This window comes from Drosophila melanogaster, chromosome X (assembly GCF_000001215.4).
Source record: "Drosophila melanogaster chromosome X".
In the NCBI taxonomy this organism is placed as follows: Eukaryota; Metazoa; Arthropoda; class Insecta; order Diptera; family Drosophilidae; genus Drosophila; species Drosophila melanogaster.
In genome coordinates this window covers 6,167,546-6,192,750 of record NC_004354.4, presented here as the reverse complement: position 1 = coordinate 6,192,750, position 25,205 = coordinate 6,167,546, and the positions used below count along the sequence as shown (strand labels likewise).

General features: G+C 39.4%; 1 protein-coding gene across 5 annotated transcripts in view, besides 1 other annotated feature; it reads left to right on the top strand.

The window, feature by feature from the left end:
• The first annotated feature begins 267 nt into the window (after positions 1 to 267).
• Positions 268 to 25,205, top strand: part of Ca-alpha1T (Ca[2+]-channel protein alpha[[1]] subunit T) — an 88,399-nt gene continuing 63,461 nt past the window's right edge. For all 5 annotated transcript variants that reach the window (NM_001272338.1, NM_001258616.1, NM_001258615.1 and 2 more), the window contains exons 1-2: positions 268 to 404; positions 1,223 to 1,402. The gene's annotated coding sequence lies outside the window, so the exon portion shown is untranslated. The remainder of the gene's footprint in view (positions 405 to 1,222; positions 1,403 to 25,205) is intronic.
• Positions 13,738 to 21,113: a mobile genetic element.

Genomic DNA, 25,205 nt, shown 5'->3' with positions numbered 1-25,205 from the left:
TGTTTTTGTTAATTTCAATATTTTTGAACGTTGTCGAGCTTGAAACTTAGCTTCAGCGAAGCTAGATTGGTGTAATCTCCCCTGGGCTTCCGAGTCCAGTCCGGTGTATCGGTCGTGTCCGTTCGTGTTCGGTTGTGTTCGTGAACGTCGCTGCCAGCGACATCGCTGCTGCTCTGCCGACTGCGCCGCCGACGCGTTGCGTGCTTTGGCACATTCTGCGGAAGCTTTCGGCGCGTGCAACATCCAAACATCCAGTAGGCGTTCAGCCTCCGAGCGGATAACACTGCGTTGTTGTAGTTCTTGGAGTCCCAGCGATACGATACACACAACACCCACTTGAAACACACACACCCAATAAATAAAACACCAGAGGAGCAGCCATACCAAAATCAACACTAAATACCGTTGGCATCCATATTTTCAAATAATTAAGCTAAATTAGTGCGTGATAAACAGAAAACGAAAGAACGATTTCGAATTTTTTTAAAACTTTTTTTAAGTTTCCGAAAGTTCAGAACTCTTGAAGTAAACCAAAAAGTGATTGACGATAAAACAAGCGAGAGATCTTTTGAAAATCTTCCAGAATACAGTTTGCATATGGAAAGAACCGTCGTTTTTTGTTTTTAAGCTCACATTCAACAAATAAATAAAAAGTGTTTGCTTTCTTGTATTTGTGCGACAATCGTTTAAAATTTTCTGATCTTTTTTCTGAACGTGTTGTATAAATTTTACTTTATTACCATAAAGTGCTTTTTAAATGTTTTAAAAACCCGAAAATTTTCTCGTAAATAAATAAAACTTTGCAATGCGGTTTTCCAATATTTCCATTTTCATTTTTATGATTGCTTCTCAATAAGTAAATAATAAACGAGCGTGAATGATTGCTTTACATTTTGCTCGGATGTAATTTAAATTCACATTTACACATTTTTTTTTGAAAGAGTTCTTGTGTTCGGAATGTGTTTTTCCATCGGTACCCCGAGGTATTTTGGCATCGAACGCCGACGCGCGATTTACAGCAACAACAATCAACAATCGCGGACTTCCTGGGCGCGCAACTTTTGTTTTGAAATTCTATATAGTTCGATATATGTATATATATACATATACATATATATGTATGCCGATCTCAATCGCACACGCACACACATGCTCCCTCACACCCCATTAAGAATACCAATGTTTGTTGTTTTTTTTTCGGTTATTGTTGTGACTTTGGCAGAGACACCAGATAAAAGACAACATCAAGCTGAATACGAATTGAAAATTCGAAAAGAAAATTCAAAACCGAAATTGAAATTGAAACAAAGCGAAAAGTTTTCGGAAAGCAAAGCGGAAAAGGAGAAAATCCAAGGTAAACACAACAACCACCAAGTAAAAAAGGCCTTCGCAGCGATAAAAGGTGAGTGAAATTAACAATTTAAAAGAATATCGCGCATACGCAACGTTGCAGGTGGTTTTATTTAAAGGTACATTTGTGCGTGAATGTTCTCTAATTGTTTCTCAAATATTAAAGAATCTTATTCTTGGACTTAAAAAGTTAATAGGCGAATGTAAATATAGGCTCCTTGTATTTTTGAAGAGTGAGCAAAATAGTAGCTTAATGGAAAGTTAATAGAGCCTCAAGGAACACGTCATGAGATAAAAGATAAAAATAGTAACAGGAAGGGAATAAATCACAGAGATGAGAAATTTTTTAAAGCACAGCCTTGGGTTTTCCGCTTTTTATCGGGCCTTTAGTATTTTTCTTTGGCTTTTGTTTGTCCGATGCTTTCTTAATGGTTTTCCTTGGTCTTTGTGTGCCATCGAACACACTGTTTACAATTCGATTTTGCATTCTTCTGCCATTCCCACTCTCACTCACTTCTTGCCCAATTTTTTTCGGAACTTGTCCTCACATTAATTGTTCATTGATGTTTGTTCTCTCATTCTCCAACTGATTCTTTTTTTTACGCCGTCATTTCCTGTGATTTTGTAATTAAATCGAAACGGAGCTTTCTCGAGGTAACACATTTTCTCTGCGTGTACTTTAAATTTTCATTGACTGAATGGCCGAATCAAAGTTGCCAACTGTGCGTATGATTAATATCCTAAGAAATGCGCCAGATTCTTGAGCGAATTATCAAAAGAAAATGTTTTTGGGTGGGAAAAATGCGATTGAAGGCGGGATGGGGATGATGCTGAGGCACTGGGTGTATGGGGTTATTGGAAATGTTTTTTCCTTAATTATTGGCCAAACGGCATTAAATTTTCAAGTATTTACTAAAGCTTAACAAAACACAAACAGAGGCGAACACATTTTCCCCGATTTTCCTCGATTTTTCACTAAATAAACGGGCCAACTGAATGCGTGTGTGTGTGTGTGTTTGCACGTATCTTTGGCTGTACATAAGATTATCGAGTACTGGAGGCATTTGGCAATTGGCAGCTGTTCGATCTGTATCTGTATCAATAAAATGCCCTCTCTCTTTCCCTCGATTTATTCTCTCCGATTTTCTCATTATTTACTTGTCCGGATTTTGCTAAATGAATTGATTATAAAGCCCATTGGGGGTTGGCACATGTCTACACACATATTTTTATGCACATATCTAAACAATTAGCAAACTGTTTTTGATTTTTTTTTTCCAGTTTAGGTGGGAGATGAAGGGGGGTGCTTTTCTCGGTGTTTTTTTCTTGGATTTTTCCTATTCTTTTAGTAAATTGAATTAACGCAAGTTGTAATTGTGAATGTAAATGTAATGCGCGAACATCAAGCGATATCTAAAAAGCAAACGTATATGTATGGGAACACACACGCACATGGACACACATATATGTGGGTATATAACAAATCCCGACGGACTGAAAATCCGGACGGACAGGCGGACAGCCCGACGGACATGTAAACAGAGGCAAGCCAAAGGTAACAAATGGCTTTTCAAATAAATTAGCGGGCGGCAATTGTAAACAGAGAAAGACAGAGAAAGAGCAGTTCATATATAAAGTGAGATAGAGAGAGAGAGAGAGAGAGAGAGAGAGAGCGAGGGAAAGAGAGGGCTAGCGAAGACTAGAAAGAGAGGCAAACACCCTGGACACGGTCAAATGGAGATGGAATTTGTGACCAGCGGGTTGCCCGATTAATTACTGCATTTCGCACAGCCCGATGAATCGAAAATAAGTTTTAATTGATATCAGACAAATATTGAAAATCATTTAAAATATGCTTTTCTCTTTGCCATTCGAGCTAAATAATTATTGTGGCATTCAATTAAACGAGATGCAGATAAAATAATCACATGTGTCAATTGGGCGCAACTTTTTAGTAATTTAATAACGAAATTCGTATCATTCGTGGTTAATATTGTTTCAATCTGATTTTTTTTAGTTCAGAACTAAAATAAAATTGGGGGATGCTCCTTTAGATGATAGATTTCAAATTCAAAAGTCCGATTCTAAGTCCCTTGAATTCCCTTACCGTGTAAAGGATCAACATTATCTCATTTGTGGGGACCGCTATGGCTTTAGCGACCCTCGTAAAAAGGGATTGGGGATTTGGGTATGGGGATTGCCAATGGATAGGAGGCAGCAGATTTAACCGGTTGTGAGCGGTTTTAGAAATTTTCATTTTTGGAAACTATCCGCACCGCACTGGCCCGAGTATTTGCATTAAGCGTCCATCGACGGCGGGCAGCGTTCATTAATTATACAATTACATCTAGCGGTGGCCATTTAGGTGGGTGGCAGGGGGATAGGATAGGATAGTTGGAGGGCGGGTGGGCAGTGGGTGGTGCATAGACAGACCATTCTGCGTTGCACATGGCTTACGGGGGAGCACTCAGCTCATTCAACTGCAAAGCAATTCGCGGAAAACCCAACTGAGTGTGCCGGTGTGTGTGCATAGGTAGTACGTAGTACTACAACTACTGCTGTATTAGTGTGTGTGTGTGTGTGTGTTGGAGTGCTCTTCTTCTTGCCACTCTTCTTTTGTGCTGTTTGCTGTTTGCTTTGCCCCGCGTTTGATATGCAAAATTCAGAATGTTTACCTTGAAATATGCCATGTCACTTTGCAAGCGATGCGAGTTGAATACTCGATGGAGCACAGCCAGAAAGAGAAGGAGCATAACCGAAAGAGAGAGAGAGAGTGAGAGAGACGGACTGGGGGCGAGAGAGATACATTGAAAAATACCCATGTACATTGTGCACATTATGCTACCTGACAGGTGAACTGCAGAAAAAAAAGCAACAACACGTTAAAAAAATGAACTTTCCAACCGATCCAATACCCACTTTGATAATATACAATACAAAAGTCTACGGCTTCAATTTTATTCGTGTATTCGTTGACAAAGAGAGAAGATACATAAGGTTTCTGTCCATTATTATAATCTTAACAATAGAGTTCCTTCTTTCCTTATATTTTGTAGATTCTTAGAAATGTTAAAACTTTAACTTCAGAGATCCCTCCTTAATATTAAAAATGGAATATTACTTACTTTTTTTCTGTGTGAAAATTGCAAGGGCAGAGGAACTTTCATGAGCTTCAGTCGAACGGTCAGTGGTTAATGAGACAGAGAAGGGCGGTTCGGTCAACTGAGGGGTGTGGCGGAGGAGGCTGCCACATAGCCGCATTTGATGAGCTTCTCCGTCCGGAGTTCCAGAGTTTCCGAGCTCCCGAGCTCCGGACTTTGAAGGTGAGAGGTCACCAGAGTTGCAAGAGCAAAAAGGGAGCGGATGGCAGTTGCTCACTCATTACCAGATATGGCCAGAAGTTGGCCAGACTTGCCGTTTGTTCATCCGTTACCTGTGTTTTCTCTTTTCTGGGCCACCTCTTACCTGTCATTTAGCCCAGGTTGTCCCAGAGATCAGCTTTTGTGCCACGTGGATGCAGTTGGAATTCCTGGGACTTTACTTACGGAATATTCGTTTTACAGGCACTCCGGTCGAGTCCTTTTGAAGAGGACATCGTAAGACATTAAAGTCTTAATAAAAGACAGAAAAGGGAAATGTACATTAAACGCCTCAAAATGTAATAAGCCACAAAATAATTTATATTTACGTAAACACATTGAATTCGGTACAAAATTAATTATTGAATCGGAAATGCACAAAAAAAGGTCCTTTGATGAGAAATGTTTAATAATTTCCAGCAATGATCAGCCAATTTTGGCCTATGTACTCTTTGTGTTATTTGCCCTGACATGTTATTAATTTCTCTGTTTAATATTTGGTTGTATTCAACCTCGAATTCCGATTATTAATTAGGCTTAACCGTAGTTGGTTAGCTACTTCTTGTTCGAAACTCATTGTTGAATTGGGCTTATACGCCCATATCACCTGCAGCTGTTTGGGATTGCAACTCTAGTTATTCGCAAGTGCAGCATTGGTATGCATCTCTGCCACATGCCACGCCTACAACGCCTATAACGCCTACAACGCCCACGTACCGGCACTTAACCTTCGACCTGGTTGCAATCGCAGGACTTCAGGCCGGACACATGTACATTCCGATGAACGAATGTAGACATGTACATATGTGCGCATCCACCTGCCATTTTGGTTCAACTCCATTTCCGTACAACAACAGCAACTTGTCTGGGGTAAATTCAATATGGCAGCAGAATTTCCGGCATCGAGTTGCAACATGCAGCTGGACTTTTGTCATTGCATTTTCTGTGATGTGTTCTCTCTCTCCTCCCCTATCCACCCCATGAAATTACTACATGCAATTACGTTTTCTGTTTATTTGCGGCTTCATCTCCGAGCGAACTTTTCTCCCACTTTCCTTGCAGTCAAAAGGGGCGGCGCAGAGTGGGCGGGCAAATTGGGAGAGGTGGGGGCAAGAAGAGGAAAGGACTAAAAGGAGCTGCGGAGGCGCGCGTTTTGCTAACCGCGAATACATTTTAATTAGCAGCTAAAATATTCAAACTGAAAATTGCCCTTTGCCTGGAGGGCAACAAAGCGCCCAAAACTCCCATTCACCCAGTCCCAATGCCGCTGTTTCTAAGCACCCAAAACAGCCCAGCCTCTCCACCCCACTCACCTGTGCCTGTGTTTGTTTTTGTGTGAGCACTCAGCCCCAAAAAGTTTGCCAGCCTCAGCAGCAACAGCTTCCCTACACAGCGAAAAAAGCAAGGGCTCTTGTCCAGCATGTTAATAATAAATGAAAGCACAAGCTATTGTACAATAGTTTGTATTAAATCTAACTATCAAAATTTTTAAATTGGGAGAAATTATTAAACATGTTATTTGAAAAGAAATAATACTTATTTAGCTGTTTAATTAATTTCTTTCCCTTATAACTATAATTTTTCCCTGTTTATCGTCCGCCTAAAATTGCTATGAATTTCACAGTTTAGAGAGAGACCGAGGTTTGGACAACTTCGCTCTAAATACTTGTGAAAATATGTCAGCAAAAGTTGGTGGGACAAAGCAGAACTTAAATATATATGTATATATATATACTCTGTCGTGCATATATATGCAATAATAATTATCATAAACATAATTTTTAAAGACTGTCTGCAGCCTAAAGGTTTTTTATTCTTATTTTCTGGTCGACCGGCAGTCAGGGAAATGAATGAAATGAAATTTGAAAGTCGTTGACTGTGGCTTCTCATGAATTTTAATTCGAAAATCTTAACATTGCGAAACTTTGGTCCTTTGAATAGGAAAAAAAGAACAGCAGACTGCAGATCAAAGAAGAAGCATTCGGAATTCGTGAAATCCATTGGCAAAATTGCGGTGAAGTGGGCGGTGTCTTTCGGTGTCAAATTTGGTAATTAATTTTATCTTCTGTGCAATGAATAAGTGACAACAATTATGTACGTATCGCCCATCCCAAACTTGCCCCTTAAAAAGCCCACACACACACTCACACACACGTACACGAAAATGATATGGCAACAATGTCGGCGACAATCGACATTGAGCCCATAAAATATGATTAATTATACAGATGTATGCGAGGAACACATACATTCTCATATAAATGGCTGTAAGGCAGTTGGATGGAAAGTGGGTATTATATTATCTGATGTTGGTAAACATTTTTCGGAAATGAAAAACGTAACAGCACACATAAATGTTACAAGAAAACAAGAAATGTCGGCTAACTATGCGTATACGTGATTTTTGACCTTTGAGTCCTTCGAATATTACGTATACGCACTGTTTTGAATTTTATAAAGCCCAAAAAGTAACCCATTTCTTTTTCCTGAAAAGCTGATTAAAGCAGTGGATAAATTAAATTTTCAAAATTTGTGGTTCAAGTTTAGAGCTGGCAAAAAACGAATTGCTCTTCTTCTGTGCAAAGCCTTGGTGAAGAGCGCACAAACATACAGAGACATTAGCGCTGGTTAAAATTGCCAAACAGCAAAATAAAAAAGAGAAAGCATAAAACTTTCCAACGGAAGAGGAATTTTTGGGGAAGGGTAGAAAGCAAAAGTTCCGACAACAAATAACCACAAGTGGATGCCACAGCTGGCCAAGCCGTTGCTTCTTTTTTAAGTCTTTTTTTTTTGGTTTTTGTTTTTCCCTTTCACCCCCTTTGATCCCCGTTTATTTACCACATTTTTTTTTTGTTTTTGGGAGCTTTTCGTTGTTTCTGTTGGTTTTCTGTTTTTGCGGTAACAGTTGTCAAAATATGGTTAGGACATGAAGTGAATTGAATGCGAGCATATTTCATTCCCCTGGAATCCGGGGGAAAGTGTGCAAAAAAAAAAAAAGAAAAAAGTTAAGTGTGCGGTGGACAAACGGGCGAAAAAGTCCAGAGTTTTCCTCACGAGGTACTGGCATTATTGAATCAAACTTTTACTTGGCCGGCGTCCTCTGTTTGCCATTTGGGAAGCTATTAAAGTGAAATTTCGTTGGGATTCAATAAAGCTTACATATTGCGGTTTGAAAGTGGGAAAGTTAAAGCAAGATAATACTCTTCCAACTATTCGAGGTTGCATTTTAAATGGATTTCATCATACACTGCCCAATTTTTTGTGTAAATCCGATCAGGTGATCCAGTTAGCCAAAGCGAAGTTAAATCGTTCAACGAACGGTTTTCATTGATTGGAATTGATGGGCAGCACGACGAGTTCTGGTTTAGTTAAGGCGTATCCAAGGAAAATCTGTGACACCCACTCAATCAGAAACACCCTTGTACACACACACACACACTAGCTAACACACACACACGCAGACACTCGCAAGCAGCGCGATTCAATTTCCGCTGTCAGTTGCTGTCTTCATTTTGGCATTCGGTTTTGTTTTGACTGTGAAGTCTTTTGTGGGCCAACTGTTGCCATCTGTATAGATTCCCACACTAAGCACTGAAAAAATGACATTTTTGAAAAAAGAAAACATACATAAGTCCCTATTTGTGGCATGCTAGCTTCAGTGCTGAGCTTTGAAATATGCGTTAGCTTTGAGAACATCATGTATTTTTTTTCTCTGTGCATTCACCATATATGTATGTGCATTTTTCTTTATGCATGTGTTTCTTGGGCCACTTCGCAGCACCTCATCTTTCCATTCAGCCGCCTTCTTTCCAATCACTTGCCATTTTCTTCAATGACGAACAATTCAATTTGCCGGCGAAGTCCTTTCGATGGCTTTTCCTCCGCCGTAAGCCCCTTTGGCGCACTTTGGCAAGGTGTCCTTTTTGGGTCCAAGTGCAGTTTTCCAATTCAGCTTAAGCTCTTCGAATCTCTGGCTTCGATTTTCCTCGCCTTTCTCTCGCATACAAATTATACATATTTCTGATGTGTGTCTGGCATAGTTTTATTTCTCGCTTTGTTTTTACCCCTTTCCATTGATTGCTGTAGTATTAGTACTGTTGTTGTTCTTGTTGTTTATTACCTGTGCATTTCCAAGTGTTTTGTTTATAAAGATTTGTTCTTTTTTCGAGGGGGCTTCAATCTTATGATGCTGTAAATTATTCGCTGCCTGTCGATGGGCAAACTCGTAAATAACAAATTGTGAAAGCAAGTGCAGAATTGAAGGATAGGAAAGAAGATGTCAAAAGAATTTTACCTTTTGATATCTTGAAATATATCCTGAATTAAATTGTAAATAATAATCCTCGGCTTAAGCCAACTGCCAATTTTGTAGCCACATAATCAGCCAAATGTAATCAAAATGATTTAAACCTGATTCCAAATTGTTGCATTCTCAACGTATTTACGTCTATTTTATTATATTTATGCTTTTCATCTTTTCTCGTGACCTCCTTTTGCACATCCGATCCACATCCACCATTCTCCGCCGGCTCATAAATTCCCCCCCGTAATTTTGCCCCAAATGTTTGTCTCGCTTTCAGCAATATTTACCCATCCCATTCCGCTTCTCCTATTACCCGGAGAATACAATTTCCAACGCAAACAGCAAATGCGAACAACAATTGTAATTGGGCATTAACATAAGCAGGCGCCCGCAGAACGAGACCCTCTTTAACCACCCCAAAAAACACCCAACACCCGCAGCTACCCAGCAATTCCCCATGTTAAACATCAGCGATGAATCCTCCAGTGGAACGTGAGCTCGTACTGGGAAGCTGATTCCCAGCCCTTGAACACAGCCCCAAACCATCCAAGGATCCGTATCACAGCTCCCTCAGCTCCCATTTGAATGTTTCCACTTCGGGGCGTCAACTTATTGAATTTTAATTAATTTTATTGCCCAGCATTGTCGTAAAGCCCTTAATGATAGCATCGCTTACCACCTCGACACAGTGAAGCCGGCGGAACGGGGAATATAATATTATTGGCCAGGTATAAGCCAGACAATATACTAAAGGATATCGGCTCGAGGCTGCTATTAAAATCTAGTGGATTGACACTTCATTTAAGGATTTTTGCAAAAAGCATAAAGAATTCGATTAAATATATGTTCTGACATTTTACAATAACAGTAAATAGTATTAGTAATGTGAATATCATTCATTTAACCCTGGTAAATACGGTTAATTTAACATAACATTTGAGTCAAACGGTCTGCTTCTGAGTTTACTTTAACTAGCAAGTTTACACTGAAAAGCGAAAGCAACCCTGATGAGTCTTTCCTCTAGGCGAGTCTCCACTGTGTTTTAGACGAATTTTATACAAACGCTGAAATTATGGAAACTGCGTTGACGCTCTAGCATAAAAACAAATGTGCCACGGGGTCCAGTGGGTGGTTAGCTGGGTGGATGGGCGGTGCTATGGTGTGCCCAACCTCCGATAGGCAGATGTCAAGGCCATAGCAATTGTAGACGCAGCTCATTATGCCAAGCGGATGCCACTTGGCATACATTTCGCACCGAGATGAATCTCCGACACTCTGGCCCCAAAAAACAAACACTCGGGGTCAGGTGCAAGGTCCTTCCAAAAAGGGTAAGCAGTAGGCAAGCAGTGGTGGGAGGATAGTCCAGAAAGTGGGTGATTCGGTGGGCGTTGGTGAACTCGATTTGTCGCCATTGCGTGCCCAATTAACACGCAGCAATCAACAAACAAACGGCAAGTGAATAGAAAGTTAATCCAATGGGGGAAAATGGAACAAAAAAAAAAAATATAAATAAATAATAAAATGTCCCAGCAATGTGACCCGTTATTAAAATGGGCAGTTAAGCCCGAAAATCGGTGTAGTTGGGGAATGGCCATAAACGAGCATAAATAGCAACACGTCGTCGTTTTGCATGTCTAATGGTCATTCCAGTGAGTCGCCGGCACTTCAATCACTTCATCATGTTATGGCATCGGGGAAAAAGGATCCTTGAATGAAGGGAAGAAAATGGTGGGACAAAGCGCCAAAGGCAGAATACGCAAAATGGCAACGAGAATGGCGGTGCCTGTAGGCATCCCAATGGCCAAGAAAGCAGTCCCCATGAATGGGCCCCTTTTATTGCATTGCCAACATGAAAATAACGAATAAAAATTGAGTGGATTGCCCTCAGACTCGAAGAGGGGGGGAAAAAAAATAATAACATGGGGTTAATGGAGAACTTGGGCCGTGTGGGAGGGGCGGGCTAACGAGGTGAAGCACTTGAAAGCGGGTTAAGGGACATGGTCCTGGGATAACGCCAAGGTGGTTAAGTAATGGCCGCCGCAAATCCACCGCCATGAGTCCAGTAATTGAGGAGATGGGCCTAGGGATGCCGGATTACAACGGGCTCTCAATCCCCCGAATCACCGGGATGAGATGCAAACAGTTGGATTTAGGGATAGGGATGGGTGGTAAATGAGAGGGTGGCCAACGAAGCCCAAGGAGGTGGGAAGCAAACACCAAATGTTAGGGGTGGTGGCCGAGGCAAATAGGTTGGATGGATTATTTGGATGGGCTGGATAAGGAAGCTTACGGGCTGAGTATCAAAACAAAGACGGAAAAGGCTATTAAATAAAAGACAAAGGCACATAAACCTTAAACTTGAAAATATCCCTGCCTTTTTGGGCAGAGGCTTGACGAAATGGTTTCTTATATGCGTTATCTAAGGATACACTTATTTTGTATTATGTACACACCTTTTTCATCAATCAATTACTGTTGATTTTCCCTTTACAAGGAGCTTGTCAACCAGTTGGCTTCCCGCAGATTACATGCAGTTCATTGCACTATCGCCATCTCATTGCTTTTCGAAATGAACCGCCTTTATTTTCCTTATTTTTTTTTTTCGCAGTGCCAAGTCCCTGGGAAAATTGCATTTGTCGTCGGCCACGGCAAACAGTTCCATTCAGACTTTCATTTTGGCTGGCTGGCTCCGTGTGCTGTGTCCTGTGTCCTGCGCTCAAGTATGCCATGGGCTTCCGGCATTTGGCACTCGTTTCTAGACTTGCATCAACTTCCGTTCCGTTTCGGAACCGCCCCCTTTTCCACCCAACACCCACTTTTCCAGTGGACATGCCGGCAATTTACGCGAATTTCCGCTTGACGGAAATGCACAAAGTGAAAGCAGCCAAGGCAAACGAGAGCAAAAAGCAAAAAAGCAAAACAACGACAACGACAACTTGAGCCTGTCATCACATGGGCAACAGTTTGTTGGTTGGGGATGGATCGCCCCGCTCTCAGTTTTCACCTTTCACCGTTCAACGTTCAACGTTCACCTTTCACCTTTCTGCCGGCCATTTCTATCCGTTGTTTGCAATTGGTTTATTCTATTAGATTCACTCGGGGAATCGGGGCCATATCGATAAGGCAAATTGAGTCAGTCGCTGCACTCTCTCAATGGGAATGGCTGAACAGTCGTGATGGAGTGGAAATCCTTGAGGGATTGCAGCCAAAAAAGGAATGGAAATGGCTCAATTTGTTGCAAATCGGAAAATAGATACATGTGCAGCTCGCTGAAATTGATTTGGTGTGGATCAATTTGTGGGCAAATCCTCGTCGAGTGGTGTCGCCCCGAAATTGATTTGAATTTCATTACTTGCTAAAATATTGCTATTTTTCTCTGCTTTATTTATCTAATTGAAACGGCACGTATAAATTTAGATTTTTCCCAAACACTAATACCTGTCGCTTAACAGCTTTGTTAACTAAGTCATTTGATGGTCTTATCCCTGCATTAATAGAGAAGAAGTAAACTCCCATTCAAATGGGGAATACCACATAACAGGCAATCAATTATTTGCACATTATGCTTAGAGTACATATATGTGTATGTGTGTGTATGTGTATGCCGTTGGTAAACGCCTTTTGTGTGTTGAGTTGACCGCTTATTAGCGTTCAGCTGGTAAGTATGCTACGCAAATTGGCCAAGTGGCGCCGCACGTGAGGTCAGAAGGTCCAGTTCCACCAGGTGGCTGGCCAAAATGGGTGGTTGCTCAAATTATTCGCGGCTAATGAGAGTGTTGCGCCATCCAATTCCGCTCCGCGAACCGCTAAAAATAAACTCAGTCGGTGGGGAAACAAAACTATCCGAAAGTAATCCGCTGAAGTAGTTTCTCCCTTTTCCCCCCCCATAAACAGCAAAAAAAGTGGAAGGTAGCGGGGATGGGGGGGAGCTGAATAAGGGAAAGAACTGCCAAGATTAGTTTCACAGCTTACAGCAATTTGTTGTGACTACAACAGCAGCGGGAGCAGCAACAGAAAGTTGCTCATATTGCGATAGAAAGGGTGCACTGAGAGAAAAGAAACACAGCGTATTAGTTATGTTAGTTGGCAGCAAAAAAAAAACATTGAAATCTTTAAATTGTATCTCTCTTCTCGTCCTTGGTTAGCTAAGGGATTTGAAGTTTTTATTGCAAGACACTCATGTTTGTTTCTTTCAGTGCATATACTTGCTCTCTAAAAGGCAGAAAAGTAGAAACGAAGCCAAAGCCGAAAGCCAAAAGCAGCAAACGTCGTCGTCAACATTTGGCTTAGCTGAGTTTCTGTCGCAGCGACTGGCGGGGGGGTCGTGGCAGGAAGGCGGATAGGCGGAGGGCGTGGCAGGGGCACGGGACTGGCAACTACTGTAACAGTAATACTTTAAGCCTTTACGCAGACGACAAGCAGCAGGAGAGCTTTCTGTTCTGTTCTGTTCTGTTCTGTTCTCGGTAACGCGACCACAGTGGCAACCGCAAAATGCAATGATCCCCGCGCACAGTGGTTCAAAGTTCATTATGCAGGGGAGTGCACCAAGTTAAGCAGTGGCCAAAAACCATACAGTTTATTAACAGTGGGCTTTGCGGGGATTTGGCAACCACAATTTGCGTGTGCCCGGGGGTTTATTAAATCATTTGAAAAGTGAGCTCACAAGGCTTGACTACACACTTATCATTATGTTGAGAGAATAGTATAGTATGTAAATATATATATAGTAGCATATGTGCCATAGTATAAGACCACATATACTTACACACACACACACATACATAACCACATAGGAACAGCCATACACAAAATCATAGAATGCCTTAGGATATAAGTCATAAAATCATGTATCCAATAAGAACCCAAATTCTGGTGACAATAACAAATCCAGCCTACCCTAATGTAAACATTAACATCCGCTGCCGAATCAGTTATTCCCACCAAAGGGTCAAAACCGCTTACGCAGCTCAAGTTCTCGGCTGATCAGTACCCATGAGTGATCCACTCAAGAAGGCACCCAATCCAACAGACATAAACATCCGCAGCCGCATTCGCGACTCCCACCAGAGGGTCAAAACTGCTAACACAGCTTTAAGGGTCAAAACTTTCCACGTAGCTCAAACTCGGCTGATCTATATCCATGCGCAATCCACTCAAGAGAGCGCCTAATTAACGTAAACATAAATGAGAGCCTATGTACGCTCAATATGAAGAAGTAAATAAGCTCAGCCAAGGGTTTGCTAAGCGTTCGCTTTGCAAATTAGATTTAGATTTTATTCATACTTCAATTGTGTAAGACGTGAATTTGTCTCCGACATTCGCTTAAGTTTTTGATCAATAAAAATACTTTTTTTTATAAACCAACAAACCGCGAAGTTGTAATTGGCGCAGCCGGTAGGATCCGCGTGTGAACATAATCTCTTAGAGCTAATAGATTAGTTCGAGATTAATAAAGCGCAACTCGTGACGAACAAAGTTTCGCTTGTGCTTCAGTTCATACAAAGCAGATCCGCAAAAGAACTTATGTGACAAAATATTTGTGAACAGTTATCTAACTCTCGATGTTGGATACTATTAATACAAATATAAATTAAAAAACTGCAAGTGACCATTAAAGTGTGACCCACCAAAATAAATAAAAGGTGTGACTGTTACCAGGTCAGTGTTGTGTAGCCCATCTAGCATTGATTGGACTGCTACAAAGGTGTGCGAATTTTAAATAAATAAAATAAAACCCCGGTATCAATCTACCAAGTGATTCAAAGAAAAATCAACTATAGCCAACAACATGGCACAACCCAGCGAACAAATTATGATTCTATCTGAATTACATTTGAATCAGGCTTTGGGCCAGATTCGTCACATCTCAACATTTGACGGTTCCACAAGAGAACTGGCATCATTTGTGAGACGTGTGGACTTCGTGATGTCCCTATACCCGACAACAGACAAGAGGCAACATAGTGTACTCTACAGTGCCATCGAGAGGCAGCTGTCCCAACATGCACAAGAAGTATCCCAGCTACAACAGTGCAACACTTGGGCTGAACTACGATCAGTCCTCATTGATGAATTTAAAACCCAAATCCCATACGAAGAGTTGCTAAGAAGACTTTACAACACCTACTGGAGTGGTAGTATTCGTAAGTTTGTAGAAGAACTAGAAAATAAGATGTTCGAAATTTCAAGTAAATTATCATTAGAAAATAATTACACAAATACAACTCTTTATACCGCCGCAATGGCTAATACTATTAAAGATGTAATTTATAAAAGAATTCCAGACAGAATGTTCATGACATTAGCAAGATATGATATTACAACAACAACATTATTAAGACAAGTAGCACAAAGGGAAGGCCTTTACGATACAATTGTATTAAATACAGAAAAAGCTAAAGCCAAATTAAACAGTCCATCTACACTACAAAGCAGTAGTAAAAATAATGGTTCTCAGAAGAATAAAGGAAATAATAATGACCAAGGTATAAAACCTTATTATATTCAAGCACAGCAAAGTCAAAATCGAAATAATTATGCAAGTAATAATTCAAAAAAAGTTGAAAGCAACCAAGCGACATACAATGAGTTCAAACAAAAGTTAGAACAAGGTAGAGCGCAAAACGCTCTAAATTTTCAAAAACCCACATCTTATTCTACTACTAACCAGCCCCAAAAAAGGCAGCGTGAAAGTTCCAGTGGTCAGTCTAAAATGGATACCAGTGAAAATTTTCATCAACTTGCCTCGGGATCGGAATCAGAAGTAGAAGAAGAACATACCCCTTCATACAAATAACTATGAACGATATCAAACTTAAATGTTTGATTGACACAGGTTCATCAATAAATTTGATGAGCAAAAATTTTTTCAATTGTCCGATCAACTCAAAAGCTCCATTAGATGTACATACAATAAACGGTCAAATTATTTTAAAATCCAAAATTACATTAAAACCTAGTAAATTATGTCCGACAAAGCAAACATTTTATTTACATAAATTCTCAGAAAAATACGACATTTTGTTAGGCAGGGAATATTTGGAAGATTCCAAAGCAACTATATGCTATACATCCAATACAGTCACTTTAAATAAATACACATTTAAATTGCGACTTGAAGATATTAACGAAGAAGAGGAAACACCTAAAGAGAGTTTAAAAGAAAACTTATTAGATTCCCCAAATATTGAGTATGTCAATTATGTAATTGACAACGAACTCAATGAAACAAATGAATTTCGACTTGATCATCTAAACGATGAAGAGAGGAAAGCCCTCAGCAGTGTCCTATACGAGTTTAGTGACATACAGTACAAAGAAGGTGAAAATTTGACCTTCACAAGTACAACTAAACATGTCATAACAACTAAACACGAAGACCCAATTTACAGACGTCCATATAAATACCCACAAAGCTTCGACGAAGAAGTCGAAAACCAAATGAAAGACATGATTCGACAAGGAATCATAAGAAAATCGAATTCTCCATATTGCTCTCCTGTTTGGGTAGTACCCAAAAAGCCAGATGCATCGGGAAAATCGAAATTTCGCATAGTCATTGACTATCGCAACCTCAACGAAATAACCGTTGATGACAAATACCCAATACCAGTAATGGATGAAATATTGGATAAGCTTGGAAATTGCCAATACTTTACAACCATTGACCTCGCAAAAGGTTTTCATCAAATACAAATGGATGAAAATTCTATAGCGAAGACAGCTTTTTCAACCAAAAATGGTCATTTTGAATATACTCGAATGCCATTTGGTTTAAAAAATGCACCCGCAACTTTTCAACGTTGCATGAATAATCTCTTAGCAGATTTAATATACAAAAACTGTCTCGTATATATGGATGACATAATTGTGTATTCCACTTCATTGGAAGAACACATAATGTCTTTGCGAAAGGTATTCTTAAAGCTCAGAGAAGCAAATTTAAAATTACAGCTAGATAAATGCGAATTCCTAAAAAAGGAAACTGAATTCCTAGGGCACATAATTACAACAGATGGTATTAAACCAAATCCCGCAAAAATTAAAGCCGTAGTGAATTTCCCTATACCAAAGTCCACTAAGGAAATAAAATCATTTCTTGGTCTTTGCGGTTTTTACCGCAAATTTATTCCAAACTTCGCTAAAATAGCAAAACCAATGACATTACGACTAAAAAAGGGCTCAATAATAAATATCAAAGATTCAGACTATTACTTAGCTTTTGAAAAATTAAAAGTGTTAATAACGTCCGATCCCATATTAATACACCCAGATTTTAAAAAGTCTTTTTCACTAACTACTGATGCTAGCAATTTTGCTATAGGCGCGGTATTATCACAAGAGCATAAACCTATATGCTATGCTAGTAGAACTCTGAACGAACATGAAGTTAATTATTCCGCAATAGAAAAGGAACTCCTTGCTATTGTTTGGGCCACTAAATACTTCAGGTCCTATTTATTTGGTAGAAAATTCGAGATCCATAGTGATCACAGGCCATTAGTTTGGCTTGATTCAATTAAAGAGCCAAACATGAAACTTCAGAGATGGAAAATCAAATTAAATGAATTTGACTATCATATCAAATATCTCCCTGGTAAAGAAAACCATGTAGCAGATGCTCTATCGAGAGTAAAAATTGAAGAAAACTTCCTAGGAGAAACCTCCAGTAACATTTCGTTACCAACACAAGCTACTATTCACAGTGCTCAAGAAGATAACCAATCTTATATTTCCTTAACGGAAAGACCAATTAATTACTACAACAGGCAGATAGAATTTATAAAAGACGATAATAATAACGTAGAAACTAAAAGATACTTTCATAAAACAAAAATTAAAATTCATTACATAGAAATGACAAATGTCCATGCCAAGGAATTAATTAAAGAATACTTATGTACCAAAAGAAGCGTAATTTTCTTTCATAACGAAATAGATTTCCTTACATTTCAAAACGCTTACATAGAAATTGTCAGTCCGAATAACATAACTAAAGTTATGAAATCAAACATCAAATTAAAAGACATTGAAACATATTCCGAATTTAAAGAAATAATTATAAAAAGTCACAGAGAACTTTTACACCCAGGAATAGAGAAACAAACTAACCTTTTTAAAGAAAAATATTATTACCCAGACTACCAAAAGTTAATACAGAACATTATTAATGAATGCGAAGTATGTAACATATCCAAAACAGAACATAGAGATACTAAACTAAGATATGAGTTAACACCAGAAACTTTTAATCCCAGAGAAAAATATGTTATAGATTTTTATTTAATCAATAATAAAACGTTCCTGTCATGCATTGACATTTATTCAAAATATGCCGCTTTGATTGAAGTCAGTAGTAGAGACTGGCTGGAAGCAAAAAGAGCTCTTCTTAAAATTTTCAATGAAATGGGAAAACCGTCCGAAATAAAGGCCGATAAAGATTCAGCTTTTATATGTTCCGCGTTACATTTATGGCTTAGGTCCGAGAATGTGAATATAAATATCACAACAAGTAAAAATGGAATTTCTGACATTGAAAGATTCCATAAAACAGTCAATGAAAAGTTAAGAATCATTAATAGTGAGTCCGACCCAGAAAATAAGATAACACAATTTGAAACTATTCTCTATGTATATAACCACAAAACTAAACACAATACAACTGGGAGAACACCAGCTGATATTTTCCTTTACGCAGGAACACCTGCATATGACACCCAAAAAGAGAAACAATCAAAAATAGATAAGTTGAATAAAGATAGACATAGCTATGAAGTAGATACTAGATATAAACAAGCACCATTGGTAAAAAGTAAAACAACTAACCCATTTAAGAAAACAGGACACGTAGAACAAATAGATGAGAAACATTACGAAGAAACAAATAGAGGAAGAAAAGTTGAACATTATAAATCTAAATTTAAAAAACAAAAAAGAATTAATAAAAGTAAATACAATTCCAGCTCAACTCCCGAAAATCAAGTGGGGTCCGATTAAACAGTTATTCATAATAACACTTATAATATGTTTCATCCGTGCCGTCCGTGGTCAAAGCCTAGAGGTGAACCCGATACAAGCTAAAAATGGATATCTTATATTTAAAACAGGATCAATTAATATACCTATAAACTATGAATATCACTATTTGTCCGTAAACTTAACAAAGACCGAACAAACTTTTGCAAATTTAATTAAACAAGCTGAAGAATATGGTACTATAGCCCAAATCCAATATTTAACTGAAAAATTAGACAGAGAAATGAATGGAATAAGAATAATAAAACGCAATAAACGTGTTTTAATTAATATTATAGGTACCGCAAATAAATACCTTTTTGGCACTTTAGATCAAAGTGACAAAGAAGAATTAGAACAAAAAATATACGATCTTTCTGAACATAGTATTCAAATTAACGAATTGAATGAAGTAATAGAAGTAGTCAATAGAGGCATTGAAGTAATCAACCATTTAAGCGCAATAAGTGAAGGTGACAGAAGACTAGAACTTTTAGTATTTAATTTACAACAGTTTACCGAATACATTGAAGATATAGAACTTGGTATGCAATTAACAAGACTTGGTATTTTTAATCCCAAATTATTAAGACATGATCCATTATCACATGTAAATTCCGAAAAATTGCTAAATATAAAAACTTCTACGTGGTTAAAATCAGATGCAAATGAAATACTTATTATTTCCCATATTCCTAGAGACATTATAAAAACTGCACTTTTTAACATCGTACCATATCCAGACAAAGATAATAATATACTTATAGAAAATGTAAATGATAAATATTATATTCAAGATAATCAAGTTTACAAACAAAACTCAGGAAAACCAATAATAAACAAATGTATTACAGGAATATTAAATCAAATACCAACAGAATGCAGATATTCAAAAACACATAACAATATTGGAATAACTTATGTAGAACCAAACATAATTTTAACTTGGAAATTATCAAAAATTGTATTAAATCAAAACTATATAATTAATAGAGAAATTATAATAGAAGGAGACAATATAATAAAAGCTTTTAATTGTTCTGTTCAAATAGAAAACATATTAATTACAAGCACAACACTAGACTACACACAAACGGTCTAATAAATAACAATGTAACAAAATTAGAACCATTATCATATCTAAATGCTAAAGAAATACTTAAAGAACACACTAATACATACAACACATTACAAATTATTACATTAACTATACTTGCTATTATAATACTTACACTTATACTATATTTTATTTATAAATATAAAGGCATTCCCAAAAAACTAATTGTTAAATATAAAAAAGAGAACCCAAAACAAATAGAACAACAAAATAACACAACAACAGAATATATAAATACAGTACTTGATACTAATCCTGTATTGTATCCTAGAATATCCGCCTGAGGACAGGCTAAATTTAAAGGATGGGGAAGTAGCATATGTGCCATAGTATAAGACCACATATACTTACACACACACACACATACATAACCACATAGGAACAGCCATACACAAAATCATAGAATGCCTTAGGATATAAGTCATAAAATCATGTATCCAATAAGAACCCAAATTCTGGTGACAATAACAAATCCAGCCTACCCTAATGTAAACATTAACATCCGCTGCCGAATCAGTTATTCCCACCAAAGGGTCAAAACCGCTTACGCAGCTCAAGTTCTCGGCTGATCAGTACCCATGAGTGATCCACTCAAGAAGGCACCCAATCCAACAGACATAAACATCCGCAGCCGCATTCGCGACTCCCACCAGAGGGTCAAAACTGCTAACACAGCTTTAAGGGTCAAAACTTTCCACGTAGCTCAAACTCGGCTGATCTATATCCATGCGCAATCCACTCAAGAGAGCGCCTAATTAACGTAAACATAAATGAGAGCCTATGTACGCTCAATATGAAGAAGTAAATAAGCTCAGCCAAGGGTTTGCTAAGCGTTCGCTTTGCAAATTAGATTTAGATTTTATTCATACTTCAATTGTGTAAGACGTGAATTTGTCTCCGACATTCGCTTAAGTTTTTGATCAATAAAAATACTTTTTTTTATAAACCAACAAACCGCGAAGTTGTAATTATATATATTTCAAAGCAAGCTGAGACATGTGTATTTATTGGCTAGCTTTATACGTTTTGGCGCCATTAATTCTTCTGTTGTTTTGGGCTTTGACCTTTGAACGTGAAACAATTTCGAACGGTTTGAAAATATTTATTTGTGAATAGTTTTTCCCGGTATTCGACTTCTCCCACCCACTGTGCCATATGGACTAGTGCTGTTTTCAGTGGCTGCTGTTCTATTTTTATGCGACGTTGGCTAAACACTAAAAGTAGGCAAACAAACATTGAGCCAGGGGCGCACGGCGAGGGGGCACAGGAGGCAAGGGAGCAACCGCAACAATAACAAAAACAGAAGCAACAAGGACATGGCATAAAAAGGATTTACCAAGCTGAAGCTGAAACTGAAACTGAAGCTGAAACTGAACTGTGTGGCGTCTTAGCAACTTTGTTGCGGGTTGCGAGAGGTGGCAAATTCAGGCGTACATCTGTTCGGATATGCTGCTACATGTGTTTGTTTCAAAACGGCTGGTTGCGGGGGGTAAATGGAAAGAGGCATGGGGAAAGGGAGGCAGCAGCAGCAGCACCTGCTGGCTGGCAACTTTCCCCAGTTCTACTCATTTTTCCCCATTTCGTTTCGGCCACTTGCCGTGTGCACTAATCACATTTGGGAGCCATTCGCGCAATACCGACCTCGGACTCGGTAGCGCGTTGTCTGCCTCTTAGTTTGCCACGCCGTTTTGTTTCACTACACTGGCAAAAATGTCGTCTATGCACAGAACATTGATCTGCACTTTAAAGTAGTCCTTTCGCCTAATTAAATGTCATAACAGGAGACCATTAACTGGAAACTAATGTAGATAAATAAGCAAAGATCAGCTACAGTTTTTATCAACTTTAGCTTGCTAACTTACTTCAACTTTAGTTTGCAAAATATATTTCATATTTGGCTCCTTTTCGCGCAGTGCTGGCCGACCCGCATAGTTTCAGCAACTTGTTAGACATGCGCTTCCGCTAACGTTGTTTCCGCTTCCGTTTCCCGCTGCCTGCCGCAGTTGCCACTTCATTTTTTCCTGCCCAGCTCTTGTTGCTTCTCCGGCAGCCCCATCTCCAGCCAGCTTCTGCCTTTTTTTCTGGCCAGGATTTATGCGTGTCAGATTTTCATGGACACGCCGGTCTGCGGAGGGGCAGGGAAATGAACGGAGGCGGAGGCGGAGGCTGGAGCAAAAGGAGCAACCCATGGAGCAGCCACATGTGCGCCATAATTCAAACTTAACGGTGCTGCCAGAGACGAGTGACTTGCAGCACCTGTGCTCGCAGCAGATCGGGGTGGGATTAGCCCCGGGCAGCAGAAGATGATTCCGGGCCGAATATGTGGCCACGATTTATTCTCTTGCCTTGGCCAGCAGTGCGGCAATGGGTATAATTTGCTTAAATATTCATCTCGTGGGAGGACTTCAGCGGGCCATGGAGATTAAATTTACTTAGGCTCAGCATAATGCACTGCTTGCCGACAGGAAACAGCACACGGCAAGCAGTTTTCGATCCTGGACATGAGGATATATGTGTGTACAAATGTATATGTATGGTGCAGATTTAGTTTGCCTTAACATGTTCAAATAATGATATTGAAAATTTAAATAGAAAGCCAAGCGTAGAAAGCAAATTAATCCCGTCATAAATATTGTACTGCATACCCGAAATTCTAGAAAGAGCGTTTCTCTCTTGAAAACTGTTAAAAAGATTCATTTGGAGGCAGGTAACTTTTCTTCGTGTTGCCGCATTAATACTTGTCGGTAATAATAAAAAAAATAACTCAGAAAGCAAGAAAAACAATTGCCAAGCGACTTATGTACGCCGACAATTATAATTAAAAATAAAGAAATAAAATAAAATACAACAAAACAGCAAAGCAAAATAATCTTTTGATTAAGTGCTGTCTGTCGCCGGCAGGGGGCGCTGCACCGGTGGGCGTGGCCAGACAAAGGGCGTCGGCAATTAATTTATGAGGCTCCCACTCAACGCACACAAACACCCAGGCATATTAATTAATTACTGTGATTTCTTTTAGCGCGCTTGCTTTTTTTTGCTTTCGCCCTTTTTTTTTGTTTGCTACTGTTTTTGCACGCTTTTATCCCGGCTGCCCCGCCCACACCGCCTTCCCGGCTGCCACGCCCCCTTTTTCTTCATCCGTTGATTTATGGCCGTCGACTGCGCTGCTCTCAGCGTATTTACTGCTTATTACAGAACGCCAACAATAACAACAAAGTGTAGCGGTTTGTTGCAAGGGGGTTGGGCGGTGATAGAAGGGGGGAAAAGCGCGCAAGCGGTCGAAAATTGTGGGTCAGCTGGCTGTGAGTTTTTCGCTCAAAAGGTTGCGAATACATTTTACCCCCGTTGTCATTGGACGTAGCGTAGATTTTTGCTTTTTAGTACCTGACAATCGTCGTCGCAGATCGGCGAGATTGCATTGTTCTCGAATTGTTATTCCACTCGAAAGGGGCTTTAAAGTATGCAACAAAGTATTTGAATTTCGGGAGCCGAAAGGCATTTGGAGTATTTTTCCAAATTCAACGTAAACCTTGCTTTAACCAAGAGTTATGGACACTGCAAGTTCGAGAACAATGGTGTGTCGTTGTGTGTTTATAGTTTCCTTCGAATACACCGGGTATCCAGATAGTCTCGAAACTCCGAGAATGTAGCTCCCAACTTGTTCCTTTTTTGTTCCTCCGCCCTGCTGCTTTTCCCACAATGCGCTTTGTGTGCACGTGGCGCGCCTTCGAGTGTCCATTGTCCTGCTGGCCGCCCCCACTTTTTTACACCGCCCCACCGCATTTCCCTTGTCGCTTTTCTCTGGGGCCAATTGTCAACTGGCCAAGAACAACAAGAGTTGGCGCGTTGGCGAGCAGAATGGGCACGAGAGCAGGAACAACAATCAGTTAAGTTATCCTAAATAAACACATTTTCCAAGCACGCAGCGCCAGCAGTTTTCCACCTAAAACACCGCCCACCACGCCCACTTCCAGCTCCGTCGGAAAAGTGAAAGGAAAATTTGCTTTTGGTCTTTGCACTAAGCAAACTGTTGCGTTGGCCAGGACCGAATAGCCAAGGCTAAGACGTTGTTGTCCAGGTTTCAAATTAAACTCGAAAGAAAAACAAATTAGGCAAGCGACGGACACAAAGCATTCATCTGTTGTTTACCCAGTGGGGAAAAAAAATTTTTGGGGCGGAGAGAGTTACTTTCCCTGGGATTTCGGTACTGGTGGACGGGGGGATGAAACGAAGGAGGTTCAAATTAAAAGATGTCCCCAGAATGGTAATTGCTGGTCACTCAAGGAGAAAGCTTTCGCAAGGACTTGCCTGACTTATGACCTGGCATTTACATGGATTCCCAGACAAATTCCCACTCATTTTGCGCCACTTGAAGGGGCTTCCACATCCAATTGCGGCCATCAATCATGGCCAGAGTTTTAACCTTGCACTTGGGACTCGCTCCATGTGAAGCCCTTTCACAATCAATCGATCCATCGATCGTTCCGAGCAATCAAAAGGTCTTTAAAGTGTTCAAATGCGGAATGAGCGGAATTGTGTGGCAGGTAGAAAGTGTCAGCGATTTGATGTCATTTGCATATTTCATAAACGCCCGGGCTCATTGCGCTCTTTTAGCCAAGTTATTGCAGTGCGTCAAGTGCAGTTATCTGTGTATACATATAATATACAACGGCAATACAGTGCGTTTCATGAATGTGATGCGGGAAGTATTTGTCTCACAGAACAAAACCGATTTAGTTGGGTTCTTAAACGAGTAATAGGAGTTCCTATGCATGATCATATTGCTGATTAAATAATTAAATATATCAATTATTTACTGTTTCGAAACGCACTTGTCCATTGCGTACTGTTGGCCATATATATACGACTGTATATGGGTCATCATAATGCTTCAAGTTTGGGTGGAATGCTCGCAAAAACCTGGCGATGTGCAAAGCGTATGCAAATGAACATATCTGTGGGGAGATATGAACGTACATATGAAAGTTATATATGTATATATGTATATGAACTGAACCCAAAAAAAAAACTATATGAATGTGTACACTTGAAACAAAAGTTT